This window comes from Xyrauchen texanus, chromosome 49 (genome assembly GCF_025860055.1).
Source record: "Xyrauchen texanus isolate HMW12.3.18 chromosome 49, RBS_HiC_50CHRs, whole genome shotgun sequence".
NCBI lineage: Eukaryota > Metazoa > Chordata > Actinopteri > Cypriniformes > Catostomidae > Xyrauchen > Xyrauchen texanus.
This window is the reverse complement of record NC_068324.1, coordinates 7,044,302-7,066,716: the sequence shown is the minus strand read 5'-3', so window position 1 is coordinate 7,066,716 and position 22,415 is coordinate 7,044,302. Positions and strand designations below refer to the sequence as shown.

The following is a 22,415-nucleotide window of genomic DNA, read 5'->3' as shown; positions in this document are numbered from 1 at the left end:
AGTCTATGTTGCTGCTATAGTGGCTGAACATGCGCTTATCAATTGAGTCTCTGTCGGTAGACATTCTCATATCTATCGCTTTATGCGTGGGGTACGCTGGCTTAGGCCTTTTCGTCTCATCCGCGTTCCTTTGTGGAATTTATCTGTTGTTTTAGACGCACTCTAAAGTGCTCTGTTCGACCCTTGACAACAGTTATACATATTTGACTCAAAACAGCACTGCTAGTGGCATTGAGTCTGTGATTTGCATGCCCTGTCGGTCAATTCTTTGTGTAAGGATTTTGCGCTAGGGTATTTAAAGTTTGTGTTAAAACCTTGTTTGGGTTAATTGCCCAAGGTTCCTTCTATGTTGTTTCGCTCACATTAATTTTCAGGCTTTCTCTCCTCCCACATTTGAGTCGGAGGAGCATGAAAGGTTACATATTCTTTGCCCAGTTCAGGCACTGCGAGTTTATGTTGACCGTACTAACCAATGGCGTAAGTCGGAACAGTTGTTTGTGCGCTTTGGTGGCCGCAACTGAGTGTTTCCTTTACAAGCATAGACAATCTCATTGGCATATTAATGCAATTTCGGATGCTTACGAAGCAAGTCGTTTACCTTCGCCTTCGGGTATTCGAGCCCATGCTACGAGGAGCATGGCATCCTCATGGGCTTTGGCTAGAGGTGCATCATTGAAGGACTTTTGTATGGTGGCAGGGTGGTCCACTCTGCATACATTTGTTAGATTTTATTACCTGGATGAGGGATTGACTCCTGCTTCCAAGGTTCTCTGTTGGAACAGGAGTAAATGCATAATTCCTTTTTTATTCAGATGCTTTAGCTTCCATGTGCGCTGCTATATGCTTGCCACACAGATTTACACAGTTGGCAGCTACAGTTCACATGGTGTGAATGTATTCGTTCCCATAGCGATCATTTGCAGCTCGAGTTATACAAAAGGGATAATATAATCTCTAGCATAATTTCTAGCAGCTGAACAGGCTTGTGCCTTTTGCAGAAAATCTGACTCGATGGTGCAAGAGCGAGCACTTTTATGGAGTTTGTGACATAGATCCCAAGGGGGTGTTGCTTAAGCGCCATCAGCCAATAAATTGGTGTGATTGTAAGGGCTGAATACTCAGACAGTGACAATCGGACGGTGTCCCATAGCGATCATACATCGCATCTCTTTCCCCTCAGGGAATCACGGTTACGTATGTAACAGACGTTTTTTCCATTTTTATTTTGTTCCCCCATAGCAACTTCAGGAGTCATTTGAACTTTTGCAGCTCAAGGGCTTTGTTTGATATAGCATAGTACCATGACAATTTTAATACAAAAAATTAAATGCAAAATATTTTTTGCATTTCTGGGATGTTAACTGGACAACACTAGCTGAATTAAATGTAACATTGTAAGGCAGGGTTCCCACACCATTTGACCAATGAATTTTTCCATGACTTACCCATTATTTTTGCAATAATTTGGAATACTAATGTTGTGGGGGGGGTTTAATCATAAAGACTAGACACTTTTAATTCAAGAGCATAAATGTATTAGAGCCCACTATGACTTGAATCTTTTCAAATTTGCTATAGATATGTCCAAGACTTTGAAAATGTACCTAATTTTCATTAATATACCAGGACTTGAAATCTTAATTTTCAAATTCCCTGACACCTCCCAGATCCAAGGAATCCCTCATGAAGTTATGTGACAACAATTTAGTGTGAAACTGGTCAAAATGTTTTAATGCTGCATAAAACGTACAAATATATTTTCTTAAAAACAATACTCCGTGTCCAAGTCTCAGTAAGTAGTACGCTAATATTCCATAGACAAGGGTTTTAAATCAAATGGCTGCAGCATACACAGAGAGGCAGCGTTGGCTCTAGGATTGGAATGAGGCAGCTTAACGGCACACAGTTTAAATGTGCATGCCAGAGTCATGCCGGAGGAATGCATGAAAAATCTGCACAACAGGGCCTTGCGTTAATTTGCGGGAGCCTGCCGCAACGGCCGGGGAGTCACTCTCCAGTCATTGTACCACATGCAAGTTGGGGGATGGGGGTCGATAGGGCCCTCATGACCCCGTGACCCGAACAGGATGTAGCATGTGTTGTCCTCCCTGTGGAACATCCCCTTGGGAAATTCAGTTAGGCTTTGTAGTGCAAACAAGTCAAGCTTTTCTCCATTCAGGGGAGAGAGAGAGAGAAACCAACAGAAGAAAAAATATCCATGAAGGACTAATAATCTGACTCTGGCATTTAAAAACACAAGCCAGTGTCAAAACGCAATGGTTTACGTAACATCTAACCTTCAACTTTAAGGTCCAAGTCCACAGGCATTATGAAAAAAAAAAAAAAAAACACAATGTTTTATAAAAAGTCACATGGCAAATCATGCAAATGTTACCATAGCGAAACATTGTATCCACCATCACAAAAACTTGTGGTGGTGAGGCAAAGTAACTCTACCCCCCATTTAAGAGGGTATTTAATCTTTGCAGAACACACACACTGCAACACAGAGCACAGATAGGCAGATGCTGTGCCACCATGGAGACTGTTTCAGAGTTTGATGGCTCTGATTACGGAGGTCATGGTTGTCGGTATTATCAAACAAGCACAAAACATGGCTATAAGTAGGAGGTATTTACAGTTCTACAAATCAGGCATGATTTCATAATAATAATCAACAATTAATCTTATTTAATAGGGCTGGTTATTGTAACAGGTCACGATTTAATATTTCACAGTATCAAATATTCACCAATATGACCGCATTGACCGCTAGATCACAGTTCTGGCAACAATTTCTGAAGAAATTAAGGATCTTGATTACATCACAGCTCCAACGCTTTTATGTTCGACTCAGGTCACATCCACACAAATCAGTTCTCGATTAAAATCTCAGTTTTCAGTTTCCTTAAGTCTTTGTTTTCCTAACTATGAGGAAATGTAGAGCGTTTTAGAAACACTGCATTTCCGGTGGAGGAAAATGCCATTCCAGCATGGATGAGTGAAATAAATGCGTTTTTAAAAGCAAATGTATTAGTAATTACCTGGCCTTAGAATTATCTTTTTGATCTTTTTGTGCAGAATCAGATCACTGAATATTGCAAAAAAGAATGTGTTACATAATGCTTTTAGAATATATATTAATAAAATTCAATTTCCTGGAGTCACAGCAGTCAGCTGCTGTGCAGACGAAGTCACCATGCCAACGAACAAACAAAACCAGCTCAGGCATATTAGCAAGAGTGAAAGCCTGCAAGCTAACACCACACTTCTATGTAACATAAGAATGTGACGTTCCAAAGAATTAACGTACCACTAGCCAGCCCGAAGGGAAAATATAATGGTTTCCAGTGAAGACTTCTACTGAACACTATTGCTGACAAGCAAGAGATGCGAGCAGAATGGATACAAAAAAGGAGCATTGGAAAATGATAACATGTTCAAGACTCTGACAGAGGTTATGCACAGCCTCTCAGGTTTAGATAAAACAAAAGATCATAGGCTTTGGCTTGTGTGCATGTGTTTGTGTGAACAGAACTGAGGGAAGGGGGGTTTGACAGAGTTTGAAGTTTAACCAGTAGATTGTTTTACAGCCCCCCTGAACGGGTCAGTGCAGGAGCGACTGGCCTCACACCAAACACAAAGCCCCTCCAAAGAGACATGATGGGGGCCAGGCAGTCAAAATGGAGAGCAGACAACTGGACAAAAGTGATTATGGGTAGACTATAAACCTCGTTCCGCCATATTTGTGAGATTCGCATTTGCTGCTACCAAGGTTAAGGGTAGGGTCGCTGTGGGACACTATATGATGTCTCTATATGATGGTGTAGTTGAAATTGAAAACCTTAACCAGGGCATGGAAGTTGACCAGTCTTGTGGTGTAACACACTAAACTCCAACTTTCTTCAACCCCTAGCAAGCACTAAATATCCCGAAAACTCCTGACGTACAAGCAAAAACGCAGTAGAATCAAGCAGTTATTCAAAAAAGCAGCATCCAAACTTCCTAAGAAAGCTGTAACAGCATGTCAAATGGGGCCCCTCCAGCAGCTTAAAGCAAGAAGAGATCTTTCCATTCCCTGTAGGTGGTTAGACTGGGTGACTGTTTAACCATCATCCATCTTTAAACAGTGAAAGCCAAGCTTCCACTTCTCTCCAAAGCCAGCTCTCATTAGCTTGATATACAGGGAGCCTGACAAACTCAGTTGCTGTTTATTTTTTATTTAATTTTATTTTGTCGTTCTCCATCCAGTGCAGGATTTTGCTTAGCAGCCACCAACCCTTTAACCAACAGGTAAACTTTAAAAGAAATGTGTTTACCAAAATACTACAAACGGTAGGGCTGGGCGATAAAACTATATCGATATCACGATAAAGAAAATCCACGATAAGCTTTTGAGGAATTTTCGATATTCGCTGCCTGTTGCTAAAACACAAGCAGTTCGGCTTTCTCAGACTGCGTTTCAACTGGGGCGGACTAAATCCGCTCAAAAGGCTCTCACAGCACTAGGAGAGAGCTTGTTTCCGCACTGCTGCCAATCCTGCGATCCACCTTGCGAGCATGACGCTCGGCTTTCATAAGAATGAATTGAAAACACTCTCAGCTTTGCTCAAAATGTGCCAGTGGTAACGTAGGGTCAGACTGGATGAACTTGCTAATGCTAGCTGCCTTGCTAACAATTAGGTTACGTCAGATTGAGTCCATCCGCACCGCAAGACTTCATGACAATGGTTGTGTGACAGAACAACAGTGATGTGGACAGCAGCTCTGATCTTTCTGTGCTGTAAGCTTGAATATTGTTCTCCAGCAACAAACATGCATCATCTCTGCCCTGTCCCGCTCCGCATGCATTGCCTCTTCTAATTTTGTAAAAAATTAATTAGATGTATGGAATAGATAAGGAAAGACTAAAATTACTAGCTGGTAAACTAGTCTCTCACTTTAATGAAAATATACAAATGTTTTTTTAATTGTTTTATTTTAAACTTTTTCTAAATTTTCTCTTGGGATACACCTGAACCCACATTCAGCATCATTCCACAGTCACAAGGGCTTCTATGCCCCATACTTGGTTATCTGAATATAAAGAAATATAAAAAAAAATATTTCATTTTAATGTAAAAATATTCCAACAAATACTGGACTGCTGTCACTATGCTTCAGGACAAACAGATGATCTTTTAACATTCATTTTCAATTGATAAACGGTAAAAGACAGTAAAATTGGTAAAAGATCCCGCAGACCCCACTGCTTTGGACATCTCTGGACCCCTGTGCAGTTTTTGTTAGAGACTATTCTGATTGTTTAGAATTTATTTTTTCTTCTTTTCTTCCGTCAACTTTGAAAAAGAAAATGCAATGTGTAAATGTATATCGTGATAGATATCGATATAGAACAATATGAAAAAGATTATCATGATAACAATTTTGGCCATACCGCCCAGCCCTAACACACGGATGAGTGAAATCTAAACATTTACCAACCAGTTGCCATAAATATACACTGGCGGCCAAAAGTTTGGAATAATGTACAGATTTTGCTGTTTTGGAAGTAAATCTGTACGTTAATTCACCAAAGTGGCATTCATATAAGTCAGGGCATTACTGATGTAAAAAAACAGCACCATCACTATTTGAAAAAAGTAATTTTTGATCAAATCTAGACAGACCCCATTTCCTGCAGCCATAAATCCAACACCTTATCCTTGAGTAATCATGCTAAATTGCTAATTTGGTCCTCGAAAATCACTTGCAATTATATCAAACACAGTCGAAAGCTATTTGGTTCGTTAAATTAAGCTTAACATGGTCTTTGTGTTTGTTTTTGAGTTGCCATAGTATGCAATATACTGGCATATCTTAAGGTCAATATTAGGTCAAAAATGGCAAAAACGAAACAGCTTTCTCTAGAAACTCATCAGTCAATCATTGTTTTGAGGAATGAAGGCTATACGATGCTTGAAGGTTTCATAAAAATGTGTACACTTCAGTCTTCAAAGACAAAGAACAACTGACTTTAGCAAGGACGGAAAGAGATGTGGAAGGCCCAGATGTACAACTAAACAAGAGGATAAGTACATCACAGTCTCTAGTTTGAGACAGATGCCTCACATGTCCTCAGCTGACAGCTTCATTGAATTCTACCCGCTCAACACCAGTTTCATGTACAACAGCAAAGAGAAGATTGTGATGCAGCAGAAAAAAAAAAAAATCTCTATTTTTTCCCACCCCTATTGGCCTGCAAATTGATGTCATGAATGAACAGCTCTATTACACATGCATATTAGAAACTGATTTGCCAAATAATCATAACTAAAATGCACATTTAGTTTTTGATAAACAACTGACAGACAATCAGGAAGTACAGAGCAGAGTAAATTAAGTTGTGCCACACCGAGTGAGATGAAACTGAAAGGTGGGCCCCTCTGTGATGGAGAAAGAGCCATTGTGAAACAACAGCTATAAGCCAATTGAAGGCCACAGGGGTGCACTAGAGGAGTGTTTAAAGATGGGGCTTAATAAGCCATTGTTAGTAAACAAGCCCTGTCTGAGCGCACAATAACGCCAAACCAGCAACACCCAAAACTAGTGGGGTCAATGAACTTCGATAATTTGCCATCCATGACATGCAAAAGCATAACATTTAACTGCAGTTAGTCTTAATATTTATACAGAAACCACAGATTATATGATAAATTAATTAGCAGTCGACATTTGCTGACTGAAAAACACTGCCTTTGTTGTTAGTGTGTAAGAAGTGCCACAACTCCTGATGTCAAAGGACCAGCAGAGAAGATGGCCGCATGCTGCATGTTTGTACACAATTTGGAAACTTTTAAAGACAGAGCTGCAAACAATTATATCGAACTGCCACAGCATTCTTGTCTGGTGCTCGTGGCTTTTAAAGACAACATTCCACTGCTTCCTGTTAGCCTCTCACTGGTGTCTACATTAAAGGAATAGTTAACCAAAAATGAAAAAAATCTGTCATCATTCACCCACTCTCATGTCATTTCAAGCTCAAAATGGCAAAAATATCACCATAGAAGTTATTCATAAGACTCAGGTGCTATTTTCAAAGACTTATAATGTCATAGGAGTATGACGAGTTGATCGAAAATTTGTCACGCACTGAAAATCTGCTACTCCGCTGTAGCTCTAAAATCAAAGACTGCACCATTGACGTAAATGATGCTTGGACATGAGACACAAACGAACCTTTAGCATTTGAAGTCTGTGTGTAAATTTTTTTTAGTCGATACAACCTTTGAGAAGAACTTAATATTGTATTGTTCGTCACTCAAAGCAATAATATGACTCAGAAGACATGAAATATAGCAAACGATTCATATGGACTACTTTTAGTAATTTATTTTCGTAATAATTAGTGTTTGTAATTTTAGAGCTTAATAGCCCCCGTGCTTTTTCACTTTTATTGCATGGAAAAGAGAAGCCATTAGATTATTGTGTTCCACTAATGAAAGTAAGTCAGTTACACAAGTTAGCAACAACATGGGGGTGAGTAAATGAAATATATTTTTGGGTACTATTGCTTTAAGATGGCACCATTCCTTATAAGAGGTACACATACCAGTTCCTGAAAAAGTGCAAATGCAACATCGGTTCAAATAAAAGGATCTTAAAAGAACAATAACAAAGACTTTTAATCTGTAATCTCTTTTATAAAATATAAAAAGTCTGTTTTAATCTACTTTTATTATCCCGAAATGGGATTACGAGAGTGAACGGACATCTGTGCTGTTAGTGTTTTAAAGGAAACAGACATAGTGATAATATAAGGAATATACAACTTGGGAAACTACCCTGATCATAGTTAGACTTAAATGTGGGCTGGTGGAAATATTTAGCTTAAATGGTAGGTTGGAGGACAATTTACAATTTATTGAGAGTAGACATTGGTTTGTTGTCTTGCTATAACTTTAGAAATCAACTAGACGTACTCCGTTCCAAGGCCAAAGAAAAACTCATTTAGAAAAATTCTGACAGACCGATTCCACAAGGGGAATGTGACCCACAGTATATTCCAGGTAAAGGTGCAAAGTGATTTTAACTGTTTGGAACTTCCACCACACCAAACTTTAAATTGGGCACTTTCCAAAACCTGCAATCCAAAGACACATGCGCACACACATGCATTCAGATGCATTTGAAAACGGCATTTTGGTTTTCTAAATGCTCTCCGCCACACTGCCATTTTCAATTGTTTTGAAAGTTGCTCATCCACACTGAAACATATGAAAACGCTTAAATCCCCTTACTGCACATGCGTAAAATCACTGTTCCATGTATGGCCAGAAACACCTTTTTCCTTGTGTTCCATCACCAGATTCTAATTCTGCGTAAACTTCCTGTTGCCTTTGAAGGAATGCAGTGTTAATGCTGTACAAAGTAACATTTATCTTTAACAACGCTATCAAAGATAATAACGGGCACAACTGCACCACTAAAACATGGGCTGCCATCTTGAATGTTTTGGTTGAATGGATCACATGATTGTGTCACATGACAACAAAGACGTCATCGTTATCAGATATATCCATTTCCCAGTCAGATAAAGATTCCTTAAACAAGTTGCATTATGTGATGTACAAGTGTACAAACTTTTAATACTTAATATCTGCATATAAAAAATAAAAAAATTGGTGGTCTGCAAAATGGCCAAATCAGTGACTTTAGAACATTTGATTTGATGGCAAAAGAGGTAGTAAGAGAAACTGAGATGTCTCTACAATCTGAAGTATTAAAATTCCTTTTTTTTCCTCTCTCAGACTTTTGCAAAGCAGAACAATGATTTTATGTAGAATTGTGTCATCACAATACAGTATGACAGTTAAACCTTTTATGACGTGAATACAGTCCTGTCATGTGTGTTGTTTAAAGTGCTAATATATGAACATTTAGGCTATTTTCAGACTGTCAGTGTAAATCCGATTTTTGTGCATACAGTACAGTTGAAGTCAGAAGTTTACATACACCTTAGCCAAATACATTTAAATTCCTGACATTTAATCATAGAAAACATTCCCTGTCAGGTCAGTTAGGATCACTACTTTATTTTAAGAATGTGAAATTTCAGAATAATAGAGCGAGTGATTTATTTCAGCTTTTATGCCTTTCATCACATATCCAGTGGGTCATAAGTTTACATACACTTTGTTAGTATTTGGTAGCATCATCTTTAAATGGTTTAACTTGGGCCAAACATTTTGGGTAGCCTTCCACAAGCTTCTCACAATAAGTTGCTGGATATTTGGCCCATTCCTCCAGACAGAACTGGTGTAACAGAGTCAGGTTTGAAGGCCTCCTTGCTTGCAAACACTTTTTCTGTTCTGCCCACAAATTTTCTAGCGGATTGAGGTCAGAGCTTTGTGATGGCCACTTCAATATCTTGACTTTGTTGTCCTTAATCCATTTTGCTACAACTTTGGAGGTATGCTTGGGGTCATTGTCCATTGAGGAAGACCCATTTGTGACCAAGCTTTAACTTCCTGGCTGATGCTTCAATACATCCACATAATTTTCCTTCCTCATGATGCCATCTATTTTGTAAAGTGCACCAGTCCCTCCTGCAGCAAAGCACCCCCACAACATGATGCTGCCACCCTCATGCTTAACAGTTGGGATGGTGTTCTTTGGCTTGAAAGCCTCACCCTTTTTCCTCCAAACATAAAAATGGCCATTCAGTTACATTTTTGTTTCAGATCTTTGTTCCCATAGCTTGCACAATGTAGATGTCCTAAACGACTTGCCAAAACTATAGTTAAATAATATTAAATCTGTGGAGTGGTTAAAAAATTAGTTTTAATGACTTCAACTATATCTGACTGGAATCATATCATATTAAGCAAGTCTGAACAGCCCAAAAAAAATTAAAAAAAATCACATTAAGTCATATTTTTACTAATCTATTTAAAGCAATTTTCATATATGGTTTGAAATCCTATTCAAATCAAATTTCCATTCGGAAATCCATTTCAGTCCGACAGCTCGGATCAGATCTCAAGTGGCTTTTTGCCGTATGTCACTTTTTCACACTACAGTCACGTTATACGTCACACATTGTAGCTGGAAACATGCTGGCAGTCATGGTGGAAATAAGCTGTGTGGTGGCAGAGTGACGGTCTAGCTGAGAATATCATTACTGCAATCTTCCCACATGCATTCTGAAGTTCGACAGTCACATCATTTCATCAAAGGTGGCTACCACACGAGCCCACCAGTCAATGCAAGTCTATCCACACAACATTTTGAACAATTATACCGGCAGACACGGCAGCAGAAAATAAAGTGCCGCATGTCAGCCTCCTCGGTCTCTGCCGCTTCCTCATAAGGTGTAGTCCAGAGCTGCAGCTACACATCGCCATGTTATAAGCTTAAATCTCTATTCCTGTACCCATCCAACTTTTTGCATACTGACACAGCAACATTGCAAAAGCAGTGCAAATATGTCAGAAAATGGTGATAGCCATGGGACACACAAATCGGATCTGATAAGTTGCAAGCTAGCGAAACTCAGTGGATACAGTCAATCATGAAGATCGAATTCCGATCGGATACACACAAAAAAACATTTGGACTGACAGTAGCTGAACATAGCTTTTGACAGATCAAAGGGAATTTGATTGCATATTTTGGCATCCTAGGAAGAAGTGACTACACTGGCTTGCTGCTTAGTGAGTCAAGTGAACTATAAAAGAAGTCTCATTATGGGCAATTTTCAACATTTGGTAGATAAGGAAGATTAAATCTTTAAAGATTCAAACCCACACCCAAATAATAAATATAGTTATATTTACTGTAAAGGACAAGTCCAAATAAATGTTTGATTCTGATGTCATTCCACACAGCAGAGGACAATGTGGAAAATCTTTTAGTCCCAGACATGATCACACAGGACGTGGGCATGTTATTTCCCGAGAGTTCCAGTACCCTAGTGTTAGCATTGCCAACTCAATGACAAGCACCACGACGACACTGCCTGGACTCCAAATAACGTTTGAAAACAGAGCGTACAAACGAGAAGTGATACGAGATACGAAAACAAATGCATGATCATATACGTTATGCATTTCAGAATATGAGGTGTATGTTTTTAATCACCTTTAAAGAATGTGTAAAGGCATCATATATTTTATTGGTTAAACTCTGAAAAAGTACCTCCTACTGAAAAAGCTACCCATTTGCTTAATTGACTGTCCAAGAAAATTAGCAATTTTCTAGAGGCATTGGTAATGGAAAAGTATTACTTTTGGGTGATACTGCAACTGCAAAGCTGTGTCGATAAAAGTCCAGAATGGCTACCATATTGGCAAGGCACAACACAGGATCTATCTATAAAATGATTGAGTGCAACTTTTAATGCAAACTCGCTATTTAAAAAAATTATAATTAATTTACTTTACACGTTGATTTTGAAAAAGGGAAAACCCAAGGCGTGGATTTGCATATCAGCATAGTGATAATCATCAACACCACCATAGAAGCTGCCTTTCAAATCTGCGATAAATATCTTTTCCAGTCACCATAACTGACAGCAACGTACTACAGTCCTTACAGGAAACCGGCAAGACTCACAGCACCATTAAAACTGGTAAATGTTTGAATGAGGCCCAGCCTGTTCCATAAGGTTAGTCATATTCAATTATATGATTCATCCAATGCATATAATTGGATGCCAACATGTGACTGGCAAAGAGAGTTGGCCGTGGCTAAGATATGGGGGTGTGGCTGCAGCATGGCTTGATTAATGAGCAACCTTATTTTATGAATGTAATTTTTTAGATGGTTGAAATTACAATGATAACTTATTCAATGTGAAACCACATTTGAAACCCTTTTTGCTTCCATAATGTGGGCCTGGACTTGTTCACTCTCAAATCAAATCACTAATCATCTCCCGTTTGGAGCGCCAAAATCAAATCAGATATGTCTGTCTGGTGCTATTAAGTAAACCAGTTCTGCAGACCTCACAAAGCACTGATGACCCCAGGGTAGATAACAGATAAAAGCTTACACTACAGAAAGAGGAGAGGCAGGCCACTCGGCAGGTGTACGACAACAAAGCGAAGTGTCTGCTAATAGTCTTGAAAGCACAAATGCACATACAGCCTTAGAGAAAATGTATCCTTCTGCACATGTCAGTCATCCACAAATTTAAGCTACTAATGAGGAACTTTCAATCTTTGCTTACAGCTGACAAACCAACTAGTTATTCTCTGCTGAGAAATTACATAATGCTTATACTGTAGCATAACAAGCCTCTTGTTTAGATTCTCTCAAGCAAGAAGGACGGTGGCAGGTGACTTCACTGGTAAAGTTGAGTCATAAGTATCTTTCAAAAGCTCATTTTAATTGCATAACATGTAAAGTAAAAAAATTATCTTATGGGTGAAATGTGTCAGTTCTGCATAACTGGCGTCACTAAACAGAATTCTATTTTTATTTTACAGTTTTCAAATAGGTCTTCCACACACCCCCAATCTTCTATTGGTCACCCAAACAGACACTGTAGTTTGCTGCCTCAAACTATAGACATTGGTTAAACCAATGTTGTTGTGTCAGGCTGCTTAAACAACAAGGTGTACATTTTCCGTAGGTCTGAGAACCAAGAACCGGTTCTTTTTAGAAACGGTTCCATTTTATTTTATAATACCTGAACTGTATGAAATTTGGCTTTTTGGTTCCATTAATGGTTCCTGAAAGTGCCAATTTCTGCCGATGCGGATTGAACATCTTACTAAAATACCATAGAAATATTTTGCCAAATCTATATTGCGAAACACAGTGCCTCCAGCATAGTTCGATTCCCAAAAGAATTACTCAGTCAGTTCTTTAAAATCTAGTGCGACCAGTGTACTTCTGAGACATAAATCAGGCAGTGATTATTTTACATTAAAAATCTTAATAAACAAAGTTAGGACCAATTATTGGATTGAATTTATGCCTCTAAAAAGGTTTTTTAAAAGTCATTAAAGTCTATGTAAACATTTTTTGCAAGAATTATATTTCTTTCTGATTTGTTAGTCTATATCTGCTCTGTTGAAATCTATTTCTGCTCTGTTGTAATCAGATATGAGCCCATCATTAGCAAACAGAATGCTCAAGGCACTAAATAATGTGAAATTATTTAAAGTGAATTTTAAATCATATTTCAAAACTGTGAATCCTTAATTGAAGTGTTAAAAAAAACCCAGAATAATTAAGAGGAATTGGAATCAGAATCATTACAATTCCTTACGATTGCCATACTTACTTTTCAGATAGCTCTACCTACAAATGGTTCACATATAGTTGTCTATGCATACTTGGCTGAGATAGGAGAAAGTATTTTAACATCGATAGTATTACACTCTCCAGCTTTAAAACACATTACAGTTTCCTTCAATAGATGAAAAATAACTTTGCACAGCAACCCTTGGGGGGTGATGGGGGCCAACAGGAGGCAAAACACTAATTTACGTGGTCTTCCACAGAACTGCAATAGAACAAGGAGGCAGAAAACCTCTTGAGCTTCTTTGCCCAAACAAACTATATGAACATACTTCAAATGACTCCTAAAACCAATTAATCAAATGTCATTCCTTAACAATCTCTATCATTCAAAGTGAAACAGCATGTTGGACTCGTACATAGTAATAACAAGCAGCTCTGCTTCTAAAACACAAAATATCTGGCATTGCTGGCCAGGCAATGGACGTTCATGGGAACGGTTATATTTTTTTGGAAAGCTGCTCATCCAAACCAGCACAGAGAGGCGGAACTTTCCTTAAATATGTGCTGAATCAGAAAACAGGGCCGCAGATTCTGTCTGTCTGCTTTATTAAAAAGAGGCCACGAGATTCATGTGATATCCGTCGCTGACTGAAACGATAATGTAAAGAACAGTAACTGATTATAAGTAGCAAGCTAGTAGGTAGACTACATTGACAAGGCAAAAACAGCTGGTATATGTTTATGTACATATCTATCCAGAACCATTTCAACACAATCCCTTGTGCTTCTGGAAAACATTGAAACTGAACGGAGTCCATTGGGAAGCTAGGGCTTCCTGGGGTCTGTGCGTAACCATGGAGCTTTCTGATTACTAAAAGCTAACAAATGGGATCTGCTAGTCCAAATGCAATTGAGAAAACATTCTTTTTTTCAGGATTTCAGTTTGAAACACTGTCTTGTGTACAGTACACCACATTCCCTTCATTTGCCTCCAAGTAGCATAAAAGAAATCCATCTGGCTTTTGTCTCGACTTAAAGGAATATTCCAAGTCCAATTCAAATTAAGGTCAATCGACAGCATTTGTGGCATAATGTTGATTTTCACAACAAATCCTCACACAATTCTAATCAGTCTGCTTAGCATAAATCTCCACAGAAATCATCTACCAGAAAGAAGCTAAAACAGTATTTTCTGTAATGAGTTGCAGATGAACCCTCTTGAATTTCTTTTGGCAGTGGCTTTGTCTGCAGCAGCATTAGCTGACACTTTCTTTGTTTGACGGCACAAGCCCGAAATTTGGATCAACAATAGAATCTTAAACTGCCTCCATGACTTCTTTAGAATTCCAGTTCTTCATGTGTGGTTTATTAAGCAGGTGAATATCTTGAAAGTATTGAGGAAATTAAAAAAATCTGTCGAGGTTATTAGATTTTTAATCTGGGGGCCTGTTTCACAGGCGAGTTTCACTGGCAATTCAAAACGTGCAACGTACAGAAGGCTTTAAAAGAACAAGAGAGGCAGGTAAGGAATGAGACGGCCCAATGCAAAACACAATTTGAGAATTCCAAAGCTTCTAAACTTAAGAACAAGAGATTCTAGACTAAATTAGGACTGTGTACTCTCAACACAAAAGCAAACAATTTCTAATAGCAAAGTACCTGGGACAATGATGTTTACATACCGTCTACTCTCCTTTTGTCTTTGATTCTACTTCACGTTCAACTGCTCCAGTTTTAGTTTCATCAGCTCAGGAGGGATCAGTAACACATTAACAGCTCATGATCCATTTAGTGAGTACTTCAATCTGATGAGCATTATATTTCTTAGGCAATCCAGTTTTTGCAATTTACATAAAGACAGCTGATGGGCTTCATGAACAACAATTTCATGAGAGAACAGAGAGATATGATACCAACTTATTTCAATGTGCAAATGCAAATTACTTCACAATGACATTTCCAGTAACAAGTTTGGACACAATTAACTGAATTTAAGTTTCTCATAAATTTCTAAATCTTTTGATTTAAAGGCTTGTGCTTTAATGCATAAAATTCATTTTGTAGATAAATAGAAATGGTGCATACATATGAATTTCTTTACAAAAAAAATATTATTTAAAAGTGATGGTTGGACCAGTTTGGGGAATAAAAGCAGACAAGCAGTGTCCAGCAGACATGGGCACTCCAATACCGTTTTAAAAAGCAAGTCAGGATCCACCTCGTGAAAACTGTTGAGAGAATGTCCAAAGTGTGAAGAGCTGTAGGTGGCTAAAATATGACATCACAAATTTGTCACAATTCCCTAATTCCATTTGTGTTATTTCATAATTGTAATTTTAATTTTGTATTACTTTTATTCTAAACATGAAAAAATGGTAATAATAAAGAATGAGTTTGTGTGTGATTCCCAGTAATAAAGATTGTGTGTATGGGTCTACCAGTAATAAAGAATGAGTGTCTACCAGTTATAAATTAACTGGATTTGATTTTTCTAACCATACAAAACAAACCATCTCATCTGTGTATGTCAAATACTTGAGTTTAATAAATGTTTTAATACAAATTATCAAATCAAGTTTAATGCAATAATATGTATTAAGACTATAATAGATAATTAAGAACTATATCAGATATTACAAAATAAAAAAGACAAAGTCAGCACAAGAGCATTTTTTGCCCCCACATTAGTGCTGCACGATTACTCATATCGCAATCACGATGTCAGCCTGTGCGATTATATGACGGCAAATGCTGCGATTTTATTAAATAAATAAGTGCATGTGTGGACGTGACAGCATATTCTCTCTAAGAGCTGTTTGAGCATATTCTCTCTAAGAGCTGTTTGCCCATTTTCTACACCGCTAATAAAAAGGACCAGTCAGTCTCAGTTTAGGGAGTGGCACGTTTGGTCATGTCGTGGCAGTTTCTGGTGTGTGCATCGTGGAAATCAGGTGAAGATGGATGCCGAGCAGACCGACACTGAACTGGTGGCCAGAAAAAATAACACAGAAACACAGACCACAGCTTGGCGATATGTCTTAATTTCATCAATAATTAAAGTAAAAAATAATACAGGAGCGTGACATGTAAATAAGCTCAAACTCCAAAACTATCATTCTCGGTGCGGTGAAAGCTGCTTCAACCATCCGCGGAAGAGACACAATCTGAGCGGGAGTCGAGACCGGGAGAGATTTAAAGTTCTGCCGGCTGATGCGCACTCTTAACACGGGAGACGCTCGTCTCTCACCCCCACTGTCTGCAGCTCGAGTGTCTGATGGAAACACAGATCACAGCTTGGCGATATGTCTTTATTTTATCCTTAATTAAAGTTCATATAATATGGGAGCGTGACATGTAAATAAACACAAACTCCAAAACTGTCATTCTCGGTGCGGCCAGAGCCGCTTCAACCAGTCGCGAAGAGAATCTGAGCTGGAGTCGAAACCAGGAGAGATTTAAAGTTCCGCCTGATGATGCGCACTCTAACACGGGAGACGCTCGTCTCTCACCCCCGCTGTCTGCAGCTCGCAACATGTTGCATCATTGATGAGATCATCATAACATCAATCTTAAGTGAACAATAACATTAAAATTACAACAACAATAAAATGTGTGTGTGTGTGTGTGTGTATGTATATATATATATATATATATACACACACACACATATACACACACACACACACACACACACACACCAACAACAGTTTTAGTGGTTTGATTGAGTGAACCACACTGTTATATCCAGTTTCCTTTTCAAAAGAGTTTATACAAAGTACATGTTACATCCTGCTTAAATGTCCCTGATTGTTTGGACAATTTTATTTTCGTCAAAATTTGTATGTTCTTATTTATTGTTCTATTTTATTTAGTTGTAATATTGATAAAATAAGTTTGCAGTAATACAAAGATGTTATTTAATTTTGTAAAAATATTTTAATTTGAAAACACTGCATTTATAGTTGTTGTTGTTGCTAGTTTGTATGTTTGAGCATTATCAGTAATCTATTTGTGCATTTTCCTTGATAACCAAGTAAGCTGACTCATGATACCATTTGTTTATTATATCGCAATCGCATATCGCAATATTAACCTCAATAATCGCAATATGACGTTTTTCCCAAATCGTGCAGCCCTAATATTTTACACAGTAGTAAAATGTTTCTGTTGTAATGTCTTCCATTTCACGTAATCAGTTGAATAGTGCTCTCATGTCAGCGGGACTTTTATTTTGAAAGATCTTTGAAGTTCTTCCTGTATAGAGTTCATTATATCAAGCTTCCCGCAACTCGCAAGCTGAAATCTTGCAGTGGGGAAAGAGTTCATTTGTGAGTTCACAGCCGTTTATACACTAAAGACACCAATCTGTAGCTACTATTGGACACACTGCATGAAAATCAAGCATTAGTAGTGTGTGTGTGTGTGTGTAGGAGAGTGATGACAGGGCAAAGAGGCACCTCTTTAACTGTAGGGCGCTGCACATGTGACTATATTATCTAATGCGGTTTAAAGATCACACTTGGCCATATAGAGGCTTTATTATTATTTTCAAATGGTCTGATTTCATCTCAAAACTCTCAAATTACATACAATTTTGCTAATGGCAGCAATGGCATACTTTAATATGGTACCAATATTAACGACATGATGATATTGTACCATTATAATGTTTTTGTTATCATGCTATTTCGTTAGTACCGGTATACCGTGCCACCCTATAAGAATCAGATCAATATTTAAACTTTTTTACTATAAATATCGATCTTTGACCAGCCCTGACCAGTAGGTGGTGATATACATTAAGATCGTGAACAGCCCAAAGAAGACTGTTGAAATGAAAGTGGAGATTTATATAGTAATCTGAACTTCTTATAGGACTTAAATATTCTCACCACCACCAATTAAATCACTTCTGAAGATATAGATTTAACCAATGGAGTCTAACGGATTACATTTATGCTGCCTTTATGTGCTTTCTTTAGCTTCAAAGACAAAGTTCGGGCCACTATTCACTTGCATTGTATGGAACTACAGAGCTGAAATATTCTTCTAAAACAAATCTTCATTTGTGTTCTACAAAGGAAAGAAAGTCATAAACATCTGAGATGGCATGACGGGAGTAAATGATTGTCTCAGCAGGGGTCCAACCTGTCCATTGGTCTATTCATTTCTGGGGTGGGCAAATTATGATCAAAATCAGACAGATATAAAAAACACCTGTCGCCCCAGTAGTTTTCAAATTAAACCAGTTTTCTATAAATTATGTCGATTGTGTCCTTTTGTCGAATAAGTAAATAAATCTTCCTTTAAGATCACAAATCAGACAAAACAAGGTAACCGAGCAAAGAGATGAGACAAAACAAATCGACATATATTTAATAAATTATTGCAAAACGTGGTCTCTTAAAGTGAACCGAACCATTTTTTTGTCCCCAAATTGTTAGCCGCTAATAAGCCATTATTACTCAAATTAAAAAATATTTTAACATCTTTAAGTTAAAAAAACGTCCACTACAATTAAATAACAAGAAATCAAGTTCATAATTCAAGCGTCTCTTACCTCGAACGCTGCCGTGCTCAATGCGCGCTCCGTTCTCCCACTCTCATTTCCTTTAAACGCTCACAAAACAGCACAATCCAACATTGTCTTCATTGGCACAATACCAACTCTTTCGCTGGTAACCGCAAACACGCCGAGCTGTCCTTCTTTTCCACTACTTGTATGGATGTGCACTTCCACCGCGAACTTCGCAAAGCAAACCACTTGTTTGCAACGTCTGATGCGCTACAGCGTTTGACGTATGTAAAGAGTCCGCGAATTAAACTACTTGTTACAAAGTTGCAATTTGCGCTACGAGTTTTGGCTGATGTAAAGTTGTCCTTGAATATAGAGAAACAAGCCACTTGTTGCACTGCAGCAACTTCAATTCTTCCACGCGTTCTGGACTCCCGTTAACAGAGCATGCTTGTCTCATAGGGCGGGACCAGTTGTCCCTCGGGAGCAGTATTTGGAGCAATGAGGTGGCTCAAAAACATTCTGTCGCCTCTGTTCCTTTGCATATTGAAAAAGTTAAATGTTTTGGTTTAACTCGATAATTAGTCTTTAACTATGTTGGTGTGTTGACACGGTTATGATATTAAGGTCCGTGTTGTATATGTCTAGTGTCTTTTAGGTTTGTTTGTTTGACGCTTTTCAATGAATTGGTAAAAAATTTAAAAATAAATAAAAAAAATGACAATGAGATAAAAAACGAATTGACAATGAGATGTCTGTCTATTACTGTTTCGACATTAAATTAAATGCCCACAAAAGTTAAACAATGAGTTTGGCTGACCTCTTGTGGCCAGTTAAAGTAGTACATCAGTAGTACAGTGCCCATTCTTGCCACGATAAGACATGAAATTTCACGCATTGACTTTTAGAGAAAATATAAATATTTCCGTATCTGCATATATATAATACCTGCAGTTTTTATAACTTCTTATTAATTGAGAGACAACATTGACTATGTGTACGGTATAACGGGGCTAAATGCACTCCTTGAGGAAAATGTCCTCTTTTTCTGGTCACAAATTTGACAAGATTGATTTTTTATTTAATTATTTTTTAATTGATGGGGCAACATACTTTGTGTGGAAAGAAATAATAACGGTATGTTGTTTTGATTAAAATAATTTTTCTTAGAAAAAAAAAAAAAAAGTATTTAAAGCGCCCCATGGGGTTTATAATGATATATTATAAATATAGGGACAATAGTTATAGGGCAATATTTAGCAAATACTTTTTTGAGCAACAAATTCAAATAATACTTATTCAAAATCACCAATTTAGAAAAGGGTTAACCATTTTCTGTTTATTCAAATCACATTTGACATTTCATAACATATAAAAGGTGCTATATGTAATGTTTTTACTGTACTAAATCATAAAATGACCATCATATGTCATTAGAGAATTAGGAAACATGCACTGTTGAAATACTGCCTTCTCCAAAAACAATGCTACAGCCAGTATATTCTTCTTTGAAGTTTCCATTCTGGGCCGGAATTTCTGTTTGTTTTGGCCTGTGTGATCCCGCCCACTGCCCAATCACCAATAGTATTTCGACACCGCCGGGTTGCCAGATTTGAACAAGTTTGCAGGCAAACAACACTGCGTGCTTCAGCCATGGAAGCCAGCAAACGAACTGGATCAGAGATAACAGATTCCACCCGACCTAAAATGTCTCGCCATCCATCTTAAAACCACCATGACCAGAGACGTAGTAAAACAAGGATAAATATTGGAGATCATTTGGAAGATGGAGACAGCTTAAAGAAACCAGAAATACTTTGAAACAAATGCTGAGTTGGATAATTCTGGCAACCTGCATGAGTTCAGAGTCTGGGGTGGTGCAGACAACTCTCCAATATTTTGAATTTGGACTGCAGTACCCATTTCAAACACTTGTTGTCAATCTTACATATAGCAACTTTAAGTATTCCGCACTGTTGTACCCTGTACAATTTTATGACTTCATGTTAATTGAGAGACTACATGGAATACTTGTTTCTGAAGAAATGTTGTCACATTGCAGGACTAAGGAATTTTCCGGTTTCAATACACGTTAAACTCAATCAACAGTATTTGTACCATGTTTAACAGAAAATAATGTTAACTCATCCCTCATTTATTCAAAAACTGTAGTAAATGGGGGGCCTGGGTAGCTCAGTGAGTATTGATGCTGAATACCACCACTGGAGTCACGAGTTAGAATCCAGGGCATGCTGAGTAATACCAGCCAGGTCTCCTAAGCAACCAAATTGGCATGGTTGCTAGGGAGGGTAGAGTCACATGGGGTAACCTCCTTGTGGTTGCGATTAGTGGTTCTTAATCTCAATCGGGCATGTGGTAAATTGTGCGTTGATCGCAGAGAGTAGCATGAGCCTCCACATGCAGAGTCTCTGCAGTGTCATGCACAACAAGCCACATGATAAGATGTGTGGATTGTTGTTTAACAGAAAGCAGAAGCAGAAGCAACTGAGACTTGTCCTCCACAACCCACATTGCGATGAGAAACCGTGCCACCACGAGGACCTACTAAGTAGTGGGAATTGGGCATTCTAGATTGGGAGAAAAGGGGATGAAAAAAAATTGGCAGTAAGTGAATGGGAGTTCCACTTTCTTTCATCAGCAGAACACAAACACACATTTTTAGAAAAGTATCTCAGCTCTGTAGGTTCATACAATGCAAGTAAATGGTGGCCAGAACTTTAAAGGTCTAAAAAGCACATAAAGGCAGCATAAAAGTAATGCATAAGACTCCGGTGGTTAAATCCAAGTCTTCTGAAGCGATGCAATAACTGTGAGTGAGAAACAGATCAATATTTAAGTCATTTTTTACTATCAATCTCCACTTTCAATTTCTTTTCCACATTCTTCTTTAGTTTTTTGGCTATTCACATTCTTCATGCATAACGCAACCTACCGACCAAGGAGGCAAGGAGAATTTATAGTAACAAAGGACTTAAATATTTATCTGTTTCACACCCACACCTATCAAATCGCTTCTGAAGACATGAATTTACCCACTGAAGTCATTCAAATTATTTTTATGCCGCCTCTATGTGCTTTTGGGAGCTTCAAAGTGTTGGTCACCATTCACTTGCATTGTATGGACCTACAGAGCAGAGACTATAAAGATGACTATAACTTTGCACTGATTAGGTTAATAAGAGATTTAATGACTAAACATATTTGAATATGAATAATGTGTATGTATTGTGGTTGTATTACGAAACAACATGTATTGTAATGTTTATGGACTGACCACACATCCATTCATATCCGTGATTCTTTATAAAGAAACTGATTTAACAATATTTTCTGTGGTAAACAATATTATGCTACAAATGCTGTTGGTTAAACCCAGAATATTCCCTTTAGGGCTAAATGTTATTTGCTCCAACTACCCATTTACATCCCATCCATCAATCCATCACCAGAGTGAAATGTAGTTGGATTTTTTTTTCTTCTAAATTTAAGGTGCTGTAAATAACCAAACGAGAACCTTTCTTTTAAGAACAGGGGACCCACAATGTCTTGGATGAGATTATGCATCCTCTTCTCTATGCATCATTCAAGATGAAACTATTTATAACAATTTTGTATCATATACCAAACCAACTAAATCCAGTGTATG

General features: G+C 37.9%; 1 protein-coding gene across 2 annotated transcripts in view; it reads right to left on the bottom strand.

Moving 5' to 3' along the window:
- The window catches only part of LOC127640371 (A-kinase anchor protein 13-like), a 122,554-nt gene extending 103,537 nt beyond the window's left edge, over positions 1-19,017 (bottom strand). For both annotated transcript variants that reach the window (XM_052122885.1, XM_052122886.1), the window contains exon 1: positions 18,794-19,017. The gene's annotated coding sequence lies outside the window, so the exon portion shown is untranslated. The remainder of the gene's footprint in view (positions 1-18,793) is intronic.
- Between the last annotated feature and the right edge of the window lie 3,398 nt (positions 19,018-22,415).